Source organism: Balaenoptera physalus (genome assembly GCF_965194825.1).
Source record: "Balaenoptera physalus genome assembly, chromosome: 5".
NCBI lineage: Eukaryota > Metazoa > Chordata > Mammalia > Artiodactyla > Balaenopteridae > Balaenoptera > Balaenoptera physalus.
Genome location: NC_138884.1, coordinates 29,827,625 through 29,847,003, shown reverse-complemented (window position 1 = coordinate 29,847,003; position 19,379 = coordinate 29,827,625). Strand labels below are relative to the sequence as shown.

The 19,379-nt window shown below is 44.1% G+C and overlaps 1 long non-coding RNA gene across 1 annotated transcript in view; it reads left to right on the top strand.

The window, feature by feature from the left end:
• The first annotated feature begins 487 nt into the window (after nt 1-487).
• Nucleotides 488-19,379, top strand: part of LOC309661623 — a 94,192-nt gene continuing 75,300 nt past the window's right edge. Inside the window, exon 1 of the long non-coding RNA XR_014264110.1 lies at nt 488-17,501. This is a non-coding gene — a long non-coding RNA (uncharacterized lncRNA). The remainder of the gene's footprint in view (nt 17,502-19,379) is intronic.

The following is a 19,379-nucleotide window of genomic DNA, read 5'->3' as shown; positions in this document are numbered from 1 at the left end:
CATACAATGGGTTACTACTTAGCAATAAAAAGAAATGAACTAGTAATACATGTACTGACATGGATGAATCTCAAAATAATTATTTTGAGTGAAAGAAGCCAGACAAAAATAAAAATGTACTATGTGATTCCATTTATATAAAATTCTAGAAATATAAACAATTGATAATGATATCCTTGATCCAACCAACGATGGATCAGTGGTTGTCTGGGGCTGGGAGGGATTGATTGTGGTGATGGTTTCATGATATGTACATATACCTAAATTTATCAAACTGTGCACTTTAAATATGTACTTTATTGCATGTCAATCATACCTCAATAAAGTTGCTTTAAAAATAAAACAAAACAAGATGGCCAACCCAGTAGGAAAAAAAGGGCCAAAGACTTTAAACTTAGGCAAAACTAATCTATGGAAGTCAGGAGGTAGTGTGTGTTTGGGGGTGGTGGGGTGGGCAGAGGGGAGGTGGGAAGTAGGATGATGCTGATTTCTTGATCAGGGTGCTGGCTACAAGGGTGTGTTTACTTTTGGGAATTCATCCAGCTGAACACTTACGATTTGTGCACATTTGTGTATTTGTGTTATGCTTCAATTTAAAAAAAAAATCTTGTTATAAAAAGCAATTTTATATACATCTGTGTTCATGGTGCAGAACTTTGTGACATTCTGCAGCTCCGTTTCAGGGTAAAGTCCCTGCAACTCTTATTCTAGGAGATGAATCCTCTCACTGTGCTTTTCCAGGTGGTAGAAAAATTTCCTCAGAAGTTTCTCAGAAAGCTGTTTATTATTTTTATAAGTGAGGGATGTGCCGATTTTAGCTTCAAAGAAATCAGCAACCTCTTCCAGACAGGAAATTGCTGGGGAAATGAAATTAGATTGTTGAGAATGTTAGTGCAGTTAGATTCCAGTGGGGTGGTGCCTTGGAGTGCTAGCCAATTTGCCTGTTCAGCTCATGTGCTGCTTCTCTGAGAACTGCTTCCCTTCCCAAGCCCACCAGGGTGGATTCTTTGGTCATGGTTGCACTCTCTGATGCTCTTGCCTCTGGTGACAGCTGACAGTACCACTTGATGTATGGGAAAACAATTGATAAGCCAATCAGATTCACTCTTGAAGAATTTGGATTTGAGACAGAGACTTTAATTAATTAGTGATGGGCCCTGGAGCTGGGAGGTCTTGTAGCTCTCCAGGAAGGAGAAATGAGATGTCTGCTGAGGGAGAGATTAAATTTCATGAAGTACCAGAGAGGCAGAGACAATCCTGGTTTCAGCTCCTCAAGGGGCCACCCTGAAGTTCTTGCCCTTGGAATCCATGAGATTCCATGCGTTAAATTAAAACTTGGCTTTTTATTTAATGTAACCTGAGTGGTTTCTCTTCCTTGCATCCAAATGATTCCTGTCTAAGATGATCAGCAAGTAATCTAAGTAAGTAAAAATCTGGGTTATGGTGGTGCAAGGGAAGAGTCCTATCATGTAGAATCTCACATTTGCAATGAAACTTCAAAGTTGTCCAAGCTTCTCCCCCATATCAGGAATTCCTTCTATGAGAGAACCATTCTGTCTCTGCTTGACCACTGCAAGTCTTTTTTTCCCTCCCTCCCTTCCTCCAACAAATGTCTATTGAATGTCCACTATTAGCCAGGCACTGGGTGCTTAGGATTAGGCAAACCAGACAAAAAAAAAGAAAGAAAGAAAGAAAGAAAAGACAAAATCCTCTGTCTTCATGGAACTTACATTCCAGTGAGGAGAAACAGATGATAAAAATTTAACATAGTATTTTAGAAGGTGATAAGTCCTATGAGAAAAAGAAAGCAAGTAGGTCCATTGTACACATATACCATATCTTTGATATCTTGGAATAACCTATAATGGAAGAGAATCTGAAAAAGATATACATATATACATAGATAGAGATAGAGATAGAGATATATAACTGAATCACTTTGCTGTACACCTGAAACTGGCACAGCATTGTAGATCAACTGTACTTCAATAAAAAAAATTAATCAATTAAATTTTTTTTTTTTTTTTGGCCACGCAGCATGGGGGACCTTAGTTCCCTGCCCAGGGATGGAACCCATGCCCCCTGCAGTGGAAGGACGGGAGTCTTAACCACTGGACCTCCAGGGAAGTCCCTAATTAATTATTTTTTAAAAAAAGAAAGGAAGAAAGAGAGTAGGGCAAGAGCCATGGAGAGTGACAGCGGTGGTGAGGTATGCAGTTTAAAACTGAGTGGGCCTCGCTGGGAACATGTCATGTGCAGAGACTTCAGGAAGTGACGAAATTTGAGGAACGAGGAATCAGAATGAGCTGGAGGACAGCTGTCGGAGATGAGATGGGGGCACAGCATGGGACAGGTCACATGGAGCCTTATAGCCTTATTTTGGCTCTTGCTCTGAGTGAATCGGGGAGCCCTTGCTGGGTTCTGAGCAGAGAGAAATACTCTGACTTATGTTTTAACACAAGTGGCTTCTGCTCTGAGAACAGATTACAGGAGGGCAAAGATCGATTCAGGGACATTGTGATTACTCCTAAGGCCACCAGTAACATTGAGTCAAAATCTCCGTTCTTATCAGTTTTACCCACTCTTCTAAACTCTGAAGCATTTGAAATTTTGATTACGTTTCTTTTTAACAAATGCTTTACATGGGGCTTCCCTGGTGGCGCAGTGGTTAAGAATCCGCCTGCCAATGCAGGGGATACGGGTTCGAGCCCTGGTCTGGGAAGATCCCACATGCTGCGGAGCAACTAAGTCCGTGCGCCACAACTACTGAGCCCGCGTGCCACAACTACTGAAGCCGGCGCGCCTAGAGCCCCTGCTCCGCAACAAGAGAAGCCCGTGCACCACAACGAAGAGTAGCCCCCACTCGCTGCAACTAGAGAAAGCCCGCGCGCAGCAACGAAGACCCAACACAGCCAAAAAATAAAAACAAACAAACAAATAAATAAATTTATTTAAAAATATATGCTTTACGTGATTATAAAACTAACCATAGATATTCCTGGCAGGATAATTGGGAAACACACAAAAAGGAATCACCCATTACACTATCTCCAAAGGGAACACGTTTTCACTTTTATATAGCATTCTAATATTTTTCCTATGCATGCGTTTACATAATTTTAATCTTCTTCCCCAGCAATTCTTCAGCTATTTGAAGGAAGACATTCATATTTTCTCCCCTAAGTATTTCATCTCTAGGTCAGGGTATCTTACTGTGGGGTTCATGGATATATTCCAAGGTTCTAGGAATCTCTTGAAAGCCTAAACAAAATTCGTGTGTATTTTTGTAAAGAGGAAAACATGTTTCCCCAACTTTTCAAAGGGGCTTATGACATCAAAGAAAGTTAAGAAAGTGATACAAAACTTTTTGGGTATTTTCCCTCCACAGAATGACCTCCTTAATCATCCCCATCTCAATCATAGGGGATGGTTTCTTTTTTTTTTTTTTTTTTTTTTGGCCACGCCTCGGGGCTTGGGGGTTCTCAATTCCCTGACCAGGAATCAAACCCAGGCCCCGTCAGGGAAAGCATGGAGTCCTAACCACTGGACTGCCAGGGAATTCCCCATAGGGGTGGGTTTCTTGCAGCCCTATTTGTCTAATGTACTCCATGCACTTGGCCACAGTTGATAGGGATGAGGTAGGCATCCCATGCTAACCCAAGTTCTGTTGGGAACTTGGAGCTGGAATCGAGAGAAAGCCAGTTTCTGGCAAGTGGACTAGGGATTAGAGAAAGCTGTCTCATACAGACAAAGATGAATGAAGCAGACGGGAGGAGAAGAGAGCCAATACTGCCAGCCTTCCAGTGACATTCCATTTCCTGGCTCTAGCCCTTCCTAAAGCTCAGCTGTGTTCTAGCCCTGGATCCTCTGAGGCCCTCCTGTTTCCAGGGGTGATATTCAAAATATTTAAAGCCAGTACTCTATGGGAACCAATGAATCAGAGCAGATGCCAGAGATAAAAAACTAGTTCAGCCATACCTGTGTATCTGATCTGAGTGGCAGCCCTGGCTATGTCATTAGGATTCACGACCCCTTCTTGCCTAAGCCAGCTGAGTTTTCTGTGGAACCAAGAGTTTCAACAGATAGAGAGCCACTGCTCAGGCTAAACAGTTGGCTCAACAATTTTCTGTGCCGTGGAGAGCACAGACCTCTGCGTCCTGGTCTGCTTCCCCAGAATTGTCTGTGGTTGTTAATGACCCCCTTGTAGAACGATGGTCACAGCAGAGTAGTCAGCTGTTGCCTGACCAGTTGAAGGTGAGTCTACAGAGATTATTGCCTTGCGTGATTTGGACGCAATCCTATTAATGCAGCCCACAAGAGGATTAGCTTTTAGAGCAGCTAAGTCACATCACACTGAACTTATGATCAACAAAAACAGCCCGGTCTTTTCACAGAAAACAGTCAAGCCATTTTTTCCATCATCTATATTTATGAGATGGTATTTGGAATTCAAACTCACGGCTGTTAAATCTCATTTTGTTGCTCTTGAACCAGGCTTCCGAACCACTCAAGAGCTTTTACAAGTCTCCATCATATTCGCCATCTCTCCTAGCTTCGTGTCATCCACAGATGTGAAGGCTTTGCTCTCTTGTACCCTAGCATGATTAGGCTTGTCTGAAACTCAATCTGGGGGCATACTCAGTCAGTGACTGGGGACTCAATTGGGTATCAGATGTTGCACAATATCTAGAAGGCTGGACTGTGGTCAAACAGCTGAGCTGGCCACAGATATTTTTGTAAAAGGTACTGAGATGGGGGTGTCAGAAATCTGTAGCCTGGGACAAATCTGAATTGCAAACCAAATGGAATAACTAGAACTGGGGGCAACTACAGATACAAATTTCAGTAAGACAGAAAGGAAGTTGGGAGAATCCGGTCATCCTGATAGAGGATTCAGCCTAGAAGTACTCTTGTCTACATGAGTGAATGACCTTGGTTGCCTCATTGGCCTCACCTGGTCACCAGGGAGCCACCTTCTCCCTCACCTCCACCTTCCTCCAAACTGCTTGATAAAAATGCTGATCCAGACAGCACCAAAGGCAAAGCTGCTAAAGACCTGGGTATTGCTAGATCTATAAATCTACGAACAGCCGAGCTCGGGAAGCATGAGAGAAAAAGGAGATGCCAAATCTAAATAGCAATTAGAATCCAAGGTGCCAGGCTGGGAAGTGCCCACAGGAGACCCCGACAGTGTTTTGCTGCCATTGGGATGCTTGTGAATGTCAGCTCTTTCACCTCAGACTTCCAAACCCTCTGATGTAAGAAGGGTGATTTCCAGAACCCAATGTCTATCTACGTTCATTGTCAAAATTATTTTGCACAAATTATAGCTAATGATTTAGCCATATGTTTTATTGTGGTTCTCTTTTCTTTCTTTTTTTATGAGAATGTTAAGTCCAGAGATTTCCTCAGTGAAAAACGATGATATATTTATCTGGAAACAGTTACATCTTTGAATTCCTGGATAAGGGATTAATGATCTTCAGATTGTTAATTGCATGACAAAAAGTTGAAGCTGGCAATGAGCAAAGGCTGAAACAAAAACCATAGTTACTATCTTAGTATAATTGTGAGCCGTTGAGTCAATAAAAACAAAGTTAAGATGTTTAAAATCTGTACACTACTTGGCAATTTCCAAAAATGGCACTGCTTTCTAGTCAATGTTTTATCCTCTTATTTCATACCTTAAGAATTTTCATGCAATTATTGCACAAGCATATGCAGTTTTGTAGTGGAGTATGAAACTATTATAACCTGTGCGTACTTTCGCAGGATTTCTTTTACACATTTTTTCATGGTCATTTAAGGTCATATAAATGTAAGCACGAATGTATTCCGACAAAGAACCTTCTTTTTTCCCTTTTATCCCTGCACTTAGACACCTAAATATAAAATTTCAGTAAATTGATAGAAACACATACATTAACAACAGTAAAAGGTAGAGAACATTCAACGAAGACCCTTAGTCCACTTCCACCGTTGCAGAAGTAGGAGCTCTGAGGCCTAGTTGAGATGGTCATCATTGCAAAGGGCTCCATGGCCTACTGTCCATACTGAAAGCACAGTCGTGATGAGGTGAGACGTGGCCCCCAGATACCCCTTCAGCAGCCCCTGTTCCATAGAGCCACCAGGGGGCCTTTTTGAGTGTTGACATCCTTTTCTCTCTACAGTGGGATAAAGTAGTTTTTTTTTTCCCCCCAGAGTTCCATGTGTAGTAACCCAGGCTTCAGGGTAACAGTGGGTTGGCTTAGAGGAATATACCCTCTAGGAGACTCCAGTTTAAGAACAGGAATTTCCTTCTAGGAAACACGATTTAGTCAATATGAAGTTCTTTGGCATCTCTGCCATCCAGAAGCTTATAGTCCGGTAGGGTTAATCTCCAAGTTGTCTAAGCTTTAGAGGGTATAAATAGTGGCCAGGTGTTGGGAGAGGGTCCACCTGTTCCTTGAATGATTTGTCCATGCAGCACCCACCGCTCTAGTTGCTTTTGTGTAGAGATTGCCACTAAGATGTCCGTCATTTCTAAAGGGTCTGCATGGTCCCTTTTTTACAGGGATTTTACAGAAATTTACAGGTCCTGTAAATTTCTCGAATACTCCCATGCTGTGCCTGGGAGGCCCAGGAGTTATTTGGCTTCCTTCTTGCCAACCTGAGATTAAGAGTACTTGTGATGTTCTGGTCCTTCTCTGCTCAGACCCATCTTCAGAGAGCTCCTCTGGGGTCTTACATCTCCCTGGAGCTCTGTGCAGTAAACATCAGGCAGATGCCAGTGGCGTTCAGACCCCACACCTCTCAGGGGTCTCGCTCCCTCCCCAGGCTTCTGCCCTAAAACGGGTGGAGAAACACGCTGTTTGGCTCCACTGATGTCTCTTGGCTCAGCACAGCTCCTTCCTACTCCTCTCTCCACCCAGCCCCAAGGGGGGACCCTTTGTTAGTCTTTCCTCGCTTTGATCTCATTTTTAAAATCACTCTGGAAATTTCATCAGTGGGACACAAACCCAGAAACTTCTTTTTTTCCTGCTTCCTTTCCTGTGGCCAGGTCTGACCATGTCCTTAAATGAGGCAGGGAGAGGAAAGAAGTAGGAAAACCCAGGGAGAAAATAGTGGTTAATGTTTGAAAAATACAACTGTAAAACAAGAAGGCCATGAACACCAGATGCAGAATGGTCAGGACAGAATTTTAGTGCCCTAAGAAGTGTTCAGGGAAGGGAGAAATTAGTGTTAATTGCAGAGGCAGAGTAGGCTCCACGGAGGAGGTTGAATCTAAGCTGTGCTTTGCTGGGTGGTTATGTTTCAAGGAAGATAAGAGACCAGAATCTTACATTCCAGATGGAGAGAATAATTATCCTCAAGGCCCCGATGTAGGAAGGTGAGAACTGATAAGGAAGGCTGGAAAGATTCTGAACAGCCTTGAATCCCAGGTAAGGAGAACAGTTTTAATATGTGGAACAGAATTTTCTAAAATGGGTTCAGTTAATGTAAATAAATAAACATGTATTTCTACCATCAGATTAAACTAAACAACTCGTGAATTCTTGCACGTGTTTCCTAAGTGCCTGGGATACGCTGGGCTTTTTTTTTTAGAAATTTATTTATTTATTTTTATTTTTGGCTGCCTTGGGTCTTTGTTGCTGCACGCGGGCTTTTCTCTAGTTGCGGCGAGCGGGGGGCCACTCTTCGTTGCGGTGCGTGGGCTTCTCATTGGATGGCTTCTCTTGTTGTAGAGCACGGGCTCTAGGCACACGGGCTTCAGTAGTTGTGGCACTCGGGCTCAGTAGTTGTGGCGCACGGGCTTAGTTGCTCCGCGGCACGTGGGATCTTCCCCGAGCAGGGCTTGAACCCGTGTCCTCTGCATTGGCAGGTGGATTCTCAACCACTGCGCCACCAGGGAAGCCCATGCTGTGCTTTTTGTTGGAGATGAGGACCACAGCAGTAAACAGTGGTGGGTCTTGTTCCAGTGAGGGAGGTAGTCATTAAACAAGACATTCCCAGTGATGAGCGCCCTGATGGGGGAAGTGCAAGGGAAGAAGAAGTATAGACGGGAAACAGAACCTGGTTTCTGGTTTGGGCAACGGCCTCGTTGAGCGAAGGGAATTGCCAGCTAAGACTTGAAGGGTGAGTTGGGGCTCACCAGATGAAGAGGTGGAAGAGTGTGCCGAGCAGGGGGAATGGTGTACGCAAAGGTGGGGAGGAAAGATGGGGTGGGACATTTGAAGAACTGGAAGGATTTCCATATGGCTGGAGTGTAGCAGTATCTAGGGTTTTGGGCCAGAGGTCTCCCTAAGGGACTACCTTAGGGATCTTAGACCTTCTCTGATCCTCAGTTTAATCATCTATACCCTGAATTAAGCGTATCTGCCTCACCATTGTTAGGATAAAATGATACGAAGTATATTAAGCTTCTTTAAAACAGGCACTCCATAAATGTTACTCCTTTTCCTGCCTCTGTCTCCAGAAGGAGAGTGACTTGTTCAAAGCCCCACACTGAGGGGGCAGTAAACTCAGTTCTCAGACTCAGGTTTCCGTGTCCAGGATTTATTTTTACATCATCTGCCTTTCAGGCATTAAAAAAGCACCAGACCATAGTGGGCAGTGATATGGAGACTTGTTCAAGTTCTGTTCTCTAAACTGATGAGAGGGACTTCCCTGGTGGTCCAGTGGTAAAGAATCTGCCTTCCAATGTGGGGGACGTGGGTTTGATCCCTGGTAGGGGAACTGAGATCCCACATGCCACGGGGCAACTAAGCCCCCGCACCACAACTGCTGAGCTCTCGCGTCTCAACCAGAGAGCCCGCGTGCCGCAAACTACAGAGCCCACGCACTCTGGAGCCTGAGCGCAACAACTAGAGAGAGAAAAACCCGCATGCCACAACTAGAGAGAAGCCTGCGTGCTGCAGCTAAGATCTGGCGCAGCCAAAAAAAAAAAAAAAAAGAAAGAAAGAAAGAAATTAAAAAATAAATAAATAAAAATAAAATGTTGAGAAGCCCTATCAAGTCAGGGCCTTCATTTCTTCCTGGAGCTCTTCCTCTTCTGTCTCTAGAAATAACCTTGTTGTTAGATCAAGTAGATCCTGGCTAATCTCCTAGATTCAGCACTCTTCTTGGACTCTCTGGGTGACCATTCTTTCTCTCTGGACCTCAGAGCCTCAGGTCCTTTCCTGCTCCAAGCCTGTGTGAAGATTAAATTAGAGAAGAATGAAGGCTCTTTTTCCAGAGACCAGAGCTGCTTATCAAAATCCATTCTCTTCTTCCTCAGTAAGAGAATTCTGATTTTATTTGGAAAAGCAAAGTGCCCCACTAAAAACCTACCTTTCCCAGCCCACTCTGCCCCTGAGTGTGACCATGTGACTATGGTCTGGCTAATGAAGTGTGAACAGAAGTTGTTCCTTGAGACTCTGAAAAGCTTCCTTCAAGGAGACAGACAGCTGTCTGTGATGCAGATGTAATGGTTGGGTTCCGTCTTGTCTTATGAAGCGAACTTGAGGAAGGAAACAACATGATAAGGAGGCCTGAGCAAAGAGGAGAGGGCTAAGGATCACGAGTCCCTGGTGACTGTGAGCCACCATACTTGCCCTGGGCTGCCCACTGTTTCTCTGAGAGAGAGGGAGAGAGCGAGAGGGGGAGGGGAAGGGAGAGAAAGAGAGGGGAGAGAGGGAGATGGAGAGAGAGAGAGAATGAATGTCTTCTACTTCGTTTAAACCATCATTTCAAGTTCCTGTTATCAACAACCACACACAATACCCGATAACAGCTAGGGGCCTCCCACTAACCCCCATCCACTTAGCTTAGAGAGGTGGCCTTTTTCAATGTGGAATAGACAACCTCTGGAAGGATTAGGCAGGCACTGTGCTAAACCCTTGTCACGATTAGCTCACATAATTCTTACAATAATTCTGTGATCATTATTATTATTTTCATTTTACAGATGAAGAAACCGAGACGGTGGAACTTGCCCAAGGTTACAGAGCCAAGAAGAGGTAGAACTGTAATTCACACCCAGTTCTGTCTGCCCCTAGAGCTCATGCTTTTGATCTCTATAACCAGGGTGTGCTACCTGCCATGATCCTGGTTTGATATTTATCACTAACCTAGATCATAACATGGTTCTCCCTATCTCAACGCATTTTACTTAGAAGAGGAAAAAAAGAGAACTTTTCTTTAGAGATGACCTGAGTATTTCAACATGTTTGACAATTATATTTCATACAGATTAAGTAGGCCCCTTGGATTAGCCATTCCGTTTCAAGATTATGCCCTCCTGATCATGCTGAGAGTTTATTGCTGAGGACCAGCCCCTCCATCTGGTCAAGCCAAGGCTGAGTTAATGGAAAGGCCCCAGACTCTCTTCTCTTTCCACCTCTTCACTGTAACACCTAGATCTTCTTGCCGCTCCGTTGTGTTGAGAGTGACAAAGGCCTGTAGGTGCAAATCTAAGCAGCAACCCAAACCCCAGCATTAAACTTCATGATAGTGAAATGAAAGGGAGAGGTTTTCTTTTCTAGAACTCCAAGAGCTTTTGAGGTGGCAGATGGGCCTGGTCAGGGGTCCAGCCTACACTTCTGAGGTGGCTTCTTGTAGTGTGAGGTGTCTCTGAAGGTAGAGTGTGAGGGGTAGGCTGCAGTGTGGAGGCGGTGCAGCCACTGCTCTGGGGAACCTGAGTGGTAAACCCAGGAGAGGCCCAGCCTGAGCAGATTTGCTGGTACTTCAAGGCAAGGGGCAGAGCTCTGATCGCAGGCCTGTAGAGCATACGTATGAGTTCCTTAGGGCTGCTGTAAAATAGTACCACAAACTAGATAGCTTAAAACAGCAGAATCGTGTCGTCTCACAGTTATGGAGGCCAGGAGTCTGAGATTAAAGTGTCAGCAGGGCTATTCTCCCTCTGAAGGTGCTGGGGAAAGCTGTCTCCTAGCTTCTGGTAGCCTTAGGTATTCCTTGTCTCATAGATGACCATCTTCTCCCTGTATCTCTTCACTTCATTAGCCCTCTGTGAGGGTCTGCTCCTGTAACCAAATTTCCCCTTTTTAGAAGGACACCAGTCATATTGGATTAATGCCCACCTTTATGATTTCATCTTAACTTGACTGTGTCTGCAGAGACCCTCCATCCAAATAAGGTCACATTCTGAGGTACTGAGGGTTAGAACTTTAACATGTTTTCTTGGGAGACATAATTCAGCCCATAACAGGATGAAACTCAGATTAGAGAAACAGATGTAGGAGCAAAGATAGAAGGAACCAGAAGGTTAAAAGGCCAGGAGTTCTTGGGAAAACGTTCAGAAGCCCCAGACTCACACAAGCTATAACTCTGGGAGTTCAGTAATCTCCAAGGGTTAGGGAAGCTTTCCTATGAGATCTGGGCTGCAGAAGAACAGGTAGAGTCAAGGACACTGCCTCCCAGAAGGGGACACCCTCTCTGATGGAGCCTTAAGAATCCTTACACCGTGGGGTGGATTCTCTGTCTGCAGGAAGCCCATCTCACAATGCAATTACCAAGTATTTTTTAATATTGATGTTAAGGTGCCTTTCCAGCTGCCACCAGGAAACATTAACCTAAAATATAGTCTTGCATGATGGTACAACAACATCATTAAAGTACAGACTGGGGAAGAAAGATGTAGCTGATGGATTTGTACTTACACAAATAGAAGGGAATCTTGAAAAAAAGAGAGTTGAAAAATAATTGGTTTTTCTTTAATGCTATCTAAGGTAGAGGGTGGTGATTCTAGATCAACAGTACCAAGTAATTGCCCCCAATGGAAGTAGTTAGGTTCATTCCTCTGCCCAGCCTCCCTGCCTCTGCTGCTCCCAGTGACTCTCAGCTGAGCTACTGATCTCTCCCCATGGGGCTCAGTTCCAGATACTTCCCGGAACAGTACTGACTTGAGGCAGGAATCATTTAACAGCCCCAGGTTCCCCTCTAACCAGTGAAGGATTACTATTCAGCTCTCTTGCAGGTTTATCACAAATAGAATACCCAAGCTCTGACTCTGTGCTACAAATCTGTGCTGACCTATTTTCCTGGTTTGCAGTTGCTCATCTGTGGGACTCTCACCCTAATTACGGGGTTGTTGCCTTCAGACTTTTGAATTTATGTTCACGCACACATGCACGCGCACGCTTCCCCACCCCTCCCTCGTTCATAAACCCATTTGGAAGAACCATGCATCTACTTTGGCTTTCGTTGTGAGTTCCTATCCAAGTCATCTGTTTAATCCTTTAGTCCTGCCAGTGAGCTCTGGGATCCAGCTTTTCCCTGGCTATTTCCTTCTTCCTAATGACCACAGCCATGTGAGCTCCCAGATGCCTTGTGACTAGATTTTAGGACACTTAACCTAGATTCCCTGTTGCCATGCTACCCCATCTATTGGGATCCCTGTCAGTTTCTCCAGGACTCTTCCTTGGTCTGAGAATGGAGACCATCATCTTCTTATATTTGTTCTCTTATCCCCTGGCTTTGGGAATTGGTCCAGCTCAGGGATTAGCAAACTTTTTCTGTGAAAGACTGCATAGCAAATGTTTAGGCTTTGCAGGCTATGTGGTCTCTGTTGCAGTCACTCAACTCTACTATTGTAGCAGATAGACAATGTGTGAACCAATGGGTATGAATGTGTACCAATAAATCTTTATCTATAAAAACAGGCAACAGGCTGGATTGGACCCAAGAGCCATAGTTTGCTGATGCCCTGGTCTGGTCTGTAGCTTTATTTTCCACTCTCTTACTCCCATTTCCTCTACCTTCCTCCTCTTCCCTTATATTGTTGTTTGAGTGAAGCACCGTGCCTTAATATCAAGTCCTAAGATAGGACCCTAACTAACACTGGTTATATCAATAAAATATATGAGTCTGTGTATACTTGAGTAACAAGTCTTAAGTTTCAGTGGCCACAGGGGTTTCTTAGAGGACACACATAGATTAGGGTCAGAGATGGTTAATAATTTAATCAGATGCCATTTAGGCAGTTTCTACTGTTCCTTTTCTAGGAAGTAGGGCCCTGCCTTGACTCTTATATTACGGTCTGGGTAGTAGTTGCCATTAGTTGCCTTATCCAATGCTATTCCTTCCATAGTCCCTGAGTAAGAGTAAGAACCCTGACTTTTGTTCAGCTGTGGCAGCAGCGTGCTTAGGGAGGATATATCCCTCCCAAGTGCAGGGAATAAATTTTTGCCTGGAATTTGTACTAGATGATATCTCAGACCCAGTTCTGGGCAATAGTGTCTGGAGAAAGTCTCCTCAGGGCTTCTAGGAGAGACTTTTTCTCCATGATAAGAAAGAGAGACATGAGGAGAAATCCATGTCCTTCTCTCCCTGCTCTTGCTTATCCCTGTATGAGAATAATTTTCTTGTAGTTGTTGTACCCATCTTGGCAGCACGAGGGGAGGCATGATCAATACTTTAATGGGGGCAGAAGGAAAAAATAGAGTCTATCTGATTATGGGGTGCTGTCCCATCCTCTGAGGTGTAGACTTTATGCCCCCTATTAAGTTTTTAAAAATTTTATTGAAGTATGGTTGATTTACAATGTTGTATTAATTTCTGCTGTATAGCAAAGTGATTCAGTTATACATATATACACATTCTTTTTCATATTCTTCTCCATGATAGTTTATCACAGGATATTGACTATAGTTCCCTGTGCTATACAGTAGGACCTTGTTTATCCATTCTATGTATATGCCCCATATTAACTTTTTAAAAATCTGAAAGATTCCAAATCCTGAAACACATCTGGCCTCAAGGGTTTTGAATAATGGATTCCAGACCTGCACTGTAATTTGTATCCTGCATGGGGAAATAAAGTCCCATTTCTAGGGTGACTAGTACCCCCTCGCCCCAGGAAAGCCTATTTTTCATATGCTAACAAAAGGTCAGCCCTTCTGTATCCAGCACCTCCCAGAGTCTTCACCTCACTGAGCTCAAGTCTATGAATGAAATTCCTGGCTACTACCCGTGAGAATTCAGTGGTAGCTTCTTCCTCAATATACATTTGTTTTTATGAAGAAAACCCCATACAAAGGTATAACTAGCTAAGAGTCTCCTTCCTTCTTTAAGATACGGTGGAGGAATGCAGCAGAGCAATGTGGAAGCAGAGATCAGCTCTCTCTCCTGACCCTGTGTGCAAATCAAACTGAAGTATACAGTGATAATATATGACTTATCATTATCATGAAGATTTTCATATCAACAGATTTCCCCATTTGATCTTATCTTACAGAGTGAAGTAAGTCAGAAAGAGAAAAATAAATACTGTATGCTAACACATATATATGGAATCTAATTTAAAAAAATGGTTATGAAGAACCTAGGGGCAGAACAGGAATAAAGATGCAGACATAGAGAATGGACTTGAGGACACCGGGAGGGGGAAGGGTAAGCTGGGAAGAAGTGAGAGAGTGGCATGGACATATATACACTACCAAATGTAAAATAGACAGCTAGTGGGAAGCAGCTGCATAGCACAGGGAGATCGGCTCGGTGCTTTGTGACCACCTAGAAGGGTGGGATCAGGAGGGTGGGAGGGAGACGCAAGAAGGAGGAGATATGGAGATATATGTATATGTGTAGCTGATTCACTTTGTTATACAGCAGAAACTAACACACCATTGTAAAGCAATTATACTCCAATAAAGATGTTAAAAAAAAAGAATCCCCATATCTGCTTGGCCAATAAAATCTGTTTGAATCAGGCCTATGTACTTTGGGTGGCCCACAACAAACCTCTAAGGGCAGTAAATTGCATCTTGGAAATGCAGGCTTTTTGGAACTGTGTCTGCTTCCAGACTCTGGGGGATTTCAATGAAGAGAGATTTGCAAGGTTTGCATTTTTCATTCATTAAGTTTGTGTTGCTGCCAAAGTTCTCTTCCTGTTAGTCATCCAGGGAGGAGGGCTCAACACAGCAGGCTGGTCATAAATTATTGTGCAGCTCAAGGCAGCCCAAATGGAATACCAATGGGGCCATAGATCTTGGCACATGTTTTGTGCACGATTTCTGAGAAATCCAAATGTATTGAAAAATCACATGTTTACAGAGGAATGAAAGACTTGGGCTATCTTTAAATTCAGCAAGCCAAGAATTAAGCTTGTCCTTTATCTACACCAGTGTGAGAAACCCAGAATTAGATGAATGTGAATAGTCTATTTTTGTGGCATTCCATAGGAAAATTTACTACAATTAAATGATTCTTTAGTCTTGATCTGTGGTTCTTAACCTTTTTTTTCTTTCTTTTTTCGTGGATCCCTTTGAGAATCTAATGAAAGCTCTGGGCCTTCTGACCAGAAATTGCCCGCAAATACACACACATTTGTGTATACAATTTCAGGAGCTTTATGGGTCCGCCACGGTTCATCCATAACCCTCAGGTTAAGAATCTCTGCTCTTGGCACTAGAAGCTCCTTGACGGTAAAGATTATGTCTAATCGTTATGTCTAATTATATCTAATCTGCATAACATCCCTTCTATTCGTGCCTAATACCCCGTTACATACTCAGAAATTCTAGTTAGTTTCCTGACACGAACTTACAGTAATAAAGTTCCTTTCTATTTTCACAGTGCTCTTTTAAAAAGTCCAAGGTGTTTATTGGATTAAAAATGCAAGTCTCCCTTTTAAGTAAGTTCTGCAATGTGTCATTATATTCCCTTGATACAGAAAAAAATTATGAAAAAGAATTACTTCCTCTCTCGCTCCAGAATTGCCCTGAGCCAAATTTATACTTAGGCAAAACTGGAAATGGAATTGCTGCTGCTGAGAATTGCCCACTAGCTGTCTACCTTCTGCTTCATGTGGACTTTCTATTTTATTTTATAAATTTATTTATTTATTTATTCTTTATTTTTGGCTGCGTTGGGTCTTCGTTGCTGTGCGCAGGCTTTCTCTAGTTGCGGCGAGCGGGGGCTACTCTTCGTTGCGGTGCGGGGGCTTCTCATTGCGGTGGCTTCTCTTGTTGCAGAGCACGGGCTCTAGGCGTGCGGGCTCAGTAGTGGTGTCACGTGGGCTCAGTAGTTGTGGCACGTGAGCTTCAGTAGTTGTGGCTTATGGGCTCTAGAGCGCAGGCTCAGTAGTTGTGGCGCACGGGCTTGGTTGCTCTGCGACATGTGGGATCTTCCCGGACCAGGGATGTGGACTTTCAAGGATCCTCCTTTTTACTTACATCCTCCAGAGCGGTGGGGTAAAATGTACCTTCAGGCACTGACCTGAGCAGTTCCAGGGGGCACTACATATTCCCATGTGGACCTGAGTCCTCACTCAATCCTGGAAATGACCGCCATTGTGGAGTCTTCACTGTGGTAAGGACGCGTGTTATCTTCACAGCACCTGGTGAGTTAGATGCGATCTCCGGTATTCACTGGAGGAAAGGAAGACCAAGAAAGCGAAAGTCATCTGCTCCAAACCATAAAACTCACAAATTGCGTACTCACAATTTGAACCCAGACTTTCCTGACTTCAGGACCTTGGCCTTAACTACTACACTTGTCCTCTTTGTACTTGCGAATTTGCCAAAGAAAATCAGGGTAGAGAAATGGACGGGGAAGAGCTCTATTACCCTTCCTCCCATCCTAGGGAAGAATTCCCAGGAGATGTGTCTGAGGAGCTTCCAGGCATTGATAAGTTCTGAGCATACCAGCCAGCGTTGACACCGCTGTGGGGTGTGATCTGCTGGGGGCGGCACCTTCGTGAACAGCTCTTATTGCTGGAGAAGAGTTGAACGTACATTGTTGAGGGTTGTACAGGGGGACCCCCGGAGAAACTGTAAAGCAGGTTGACATGGTCTTGGCGCCCCTTGGCTTCCCTTCCATCCTCTCTCCATTGGGTAGCACGCCTTTTTTCAAAGGCAAAAGCACACTGATGTAGGGGGTTTGGGCATTTTCTCATTCACCTGTATGAGAAAGTGGCAGAGTTTGCTGTATAGGCTTATTTTTTCATCTTCTTAAAAAATTTTTTAATTTTTATTGGAGCATAGTTGATTAACAATGTTGTGTTAGTTTCAGGTGTACAGCAAAGTGATTCCATTATACATATACATGTAGCTATTCTTTTTCAAATTCTTTCCCATTTAGGTTATTACAAAATATTGAGCAGAGTTCCCTGTGCTGTACAAGTCGGTCCTTGTTGCCGTACAGGCTTTTGTTGCCAGGTAACAAAGGCAGGGGGCATTTGGGAAGAGGGGCTCACAGAGAAGGATATTGAGGCTGGGAAATTCAGATCCTGATACAGGTGTGTGTTGGGGGTGTGGTGTGAGGACATAGGAGAGGGACACGTGCAGACTAGCTAAAAAGAAAATGATTTCTCTTCTCTCAGGTCTGATTCGTCTAGGAGGTGCCCCCAAGGACGCCTGGCTGGAGAAGGATTCATCCTCTAGTCTGAGAGCACTGACCCTATCATCTGGGTCTCCCAGCTCTGCTCCCTGAGCCTCTAGTCGGTCTGTTCCCTGGGAAAACCAAGAGGTTGTGGGTACTAACAAAATCTGGACTACTTAGAGAAGAAGCTGAAGAAGAAGAAACAGGTACTATCCAGTTCTCTACTTCCAGGCTAGATCTTAGATAATGGAAATAGATGACCCTGGCGTTTATGCCTTAACAAAGGGGGACCAGAAAAGAGAGTTACCTGGCTGGAGCCAAGGTTGGCAGAGCGCGCAGGATTGGGGGGAAGGAAGAGGAGGGAGGCGGGGTTGGAACACACTACACAGAAATGTCCAGGATAGAAGCAGGGGAGCCAAAGGCAAGCCTCTCCTTAACCTCACATCACCCCTGGACAGAGGCCAAAGTCTGCTGGAAACTGTGCACACTGCCCCAAGTGGACTTCTCCTCCTTGTCAGCAGGTCAGGCCATTTGGGAGTACTAGCCCTCTGTGTACAGAAGGCCTGGCCCCTGACCCCCGGTGGGCAGGGGTGTCTGTGAGAAGAGAAGCCTCTGCAGCAGGACTTGGGTGAGACTGCTTGGTGGGGGAATCTGCCCTTGCTGTAACCAGAACTCCTGAATTGCTTAGTAGAATTAAATACCCCAAGGGTAATCGGGCACCATTAAAAAACTGAACCGGGAGAATCTTTCCTGATTGCTACCTAAACTGACATTTTGATTGGGGTTAAAAATTTAGGCTGATCTATATACCATTACCTGGAGGAGACTACAAAGCCACAGGATACTAGAGTCTGTTGTTGGAGGTCCCCAGCTGTGAAAAATTCACAGCTGAACTATAATTTTTTGGGACTTGATATAAAGCCCCAATATAGGGATTGACCTGCAAGGCCATGCATCAAGTCCGTGTGGGAGATGAGCAAACAGTCCTGGTTATCCAAATTCTGGCCTCCTGGTACTTCCTGTTCTTCGTGATGGGCATCAGCCTATGCCCACTCTTGTCCCTCTAGACCAGTATTCTCACCTCTGTTCAGAATCACAACTAACTGAAGGGAAAGTGCAAGAATGATGACCTGGGAATTCTCTGGTGGTCCAGTGGTTAGGACTCGGTGTTTTCACTGCCAGGACCCGGGTTCAATCCCAGGTTGGAGAACTAAGATCCTGCAAGCTGTGTGGCATGGCCAAATTAAAACTAGTAATAATAATAACCTGAATTTCATATTCAAAGCAGGCAGGGCAAGAGGCCTGGAAGATGGGAAGAGTTTAAAAAGAATCCTTTACTTTTTCTAAAGGAGAAAGCAGGGAATATTCTAGGATTATGTTTCTTCTTTACCCTTCCTCAATTTTCTTCTGACTTCCATTAAATATCACATCTGTTGAATACCTTTTGAGCTCAAGACACTGTGCCAAGCATCACTAAAGGTGCAAGGATGGGTAAGCCATGGACCCCTTTCTGGTAGGAGTTCTAGGAGGGGTCAAAGAACAAGTATTAAACACAAATAACTCTAGTAGAAGGCCCATTTGGTAAATCCAAAGATAGTGCTTGAGAGGCTCAAACAGGGAGAAATGTGCCCCCCTTGAGAAGGATCAGGAAAGGCATCTTGAAGAAAGTAACATTTGAAATGGGCCTTGAGAAATGAATAAAATTTAATTAGTGGGAGGAAGATTGAGGGTTGGATGAGTGTGTCTAGAGGAGGAAACAGCTGGAGCAAAGGTCCAAGTACAGAGGGCCTGGTAAGGACTGAGAAATAGCTAGGAGCCTGGGGGTGGGGGGAGGGGCTGAAGTGTATGGTGAGTATAGAGAGGCCCCGGAGCAATACTCTGCTCTTCTGACATCACTAACATAGCACATCCTTAGAGCATGTGCCTTTCAGAGCCAGTGATTGGGCAGAATATACATTACATGATAAAGAGCAGATGGCAGGGTTTTCTGCCTATGTTTCCTATCCTACCAACATGTACCTATGTTTCCTCTTCCCACTATTCATATTTCTCCCTCCTTTCTTTCCCAACTATTATAGGAAGCA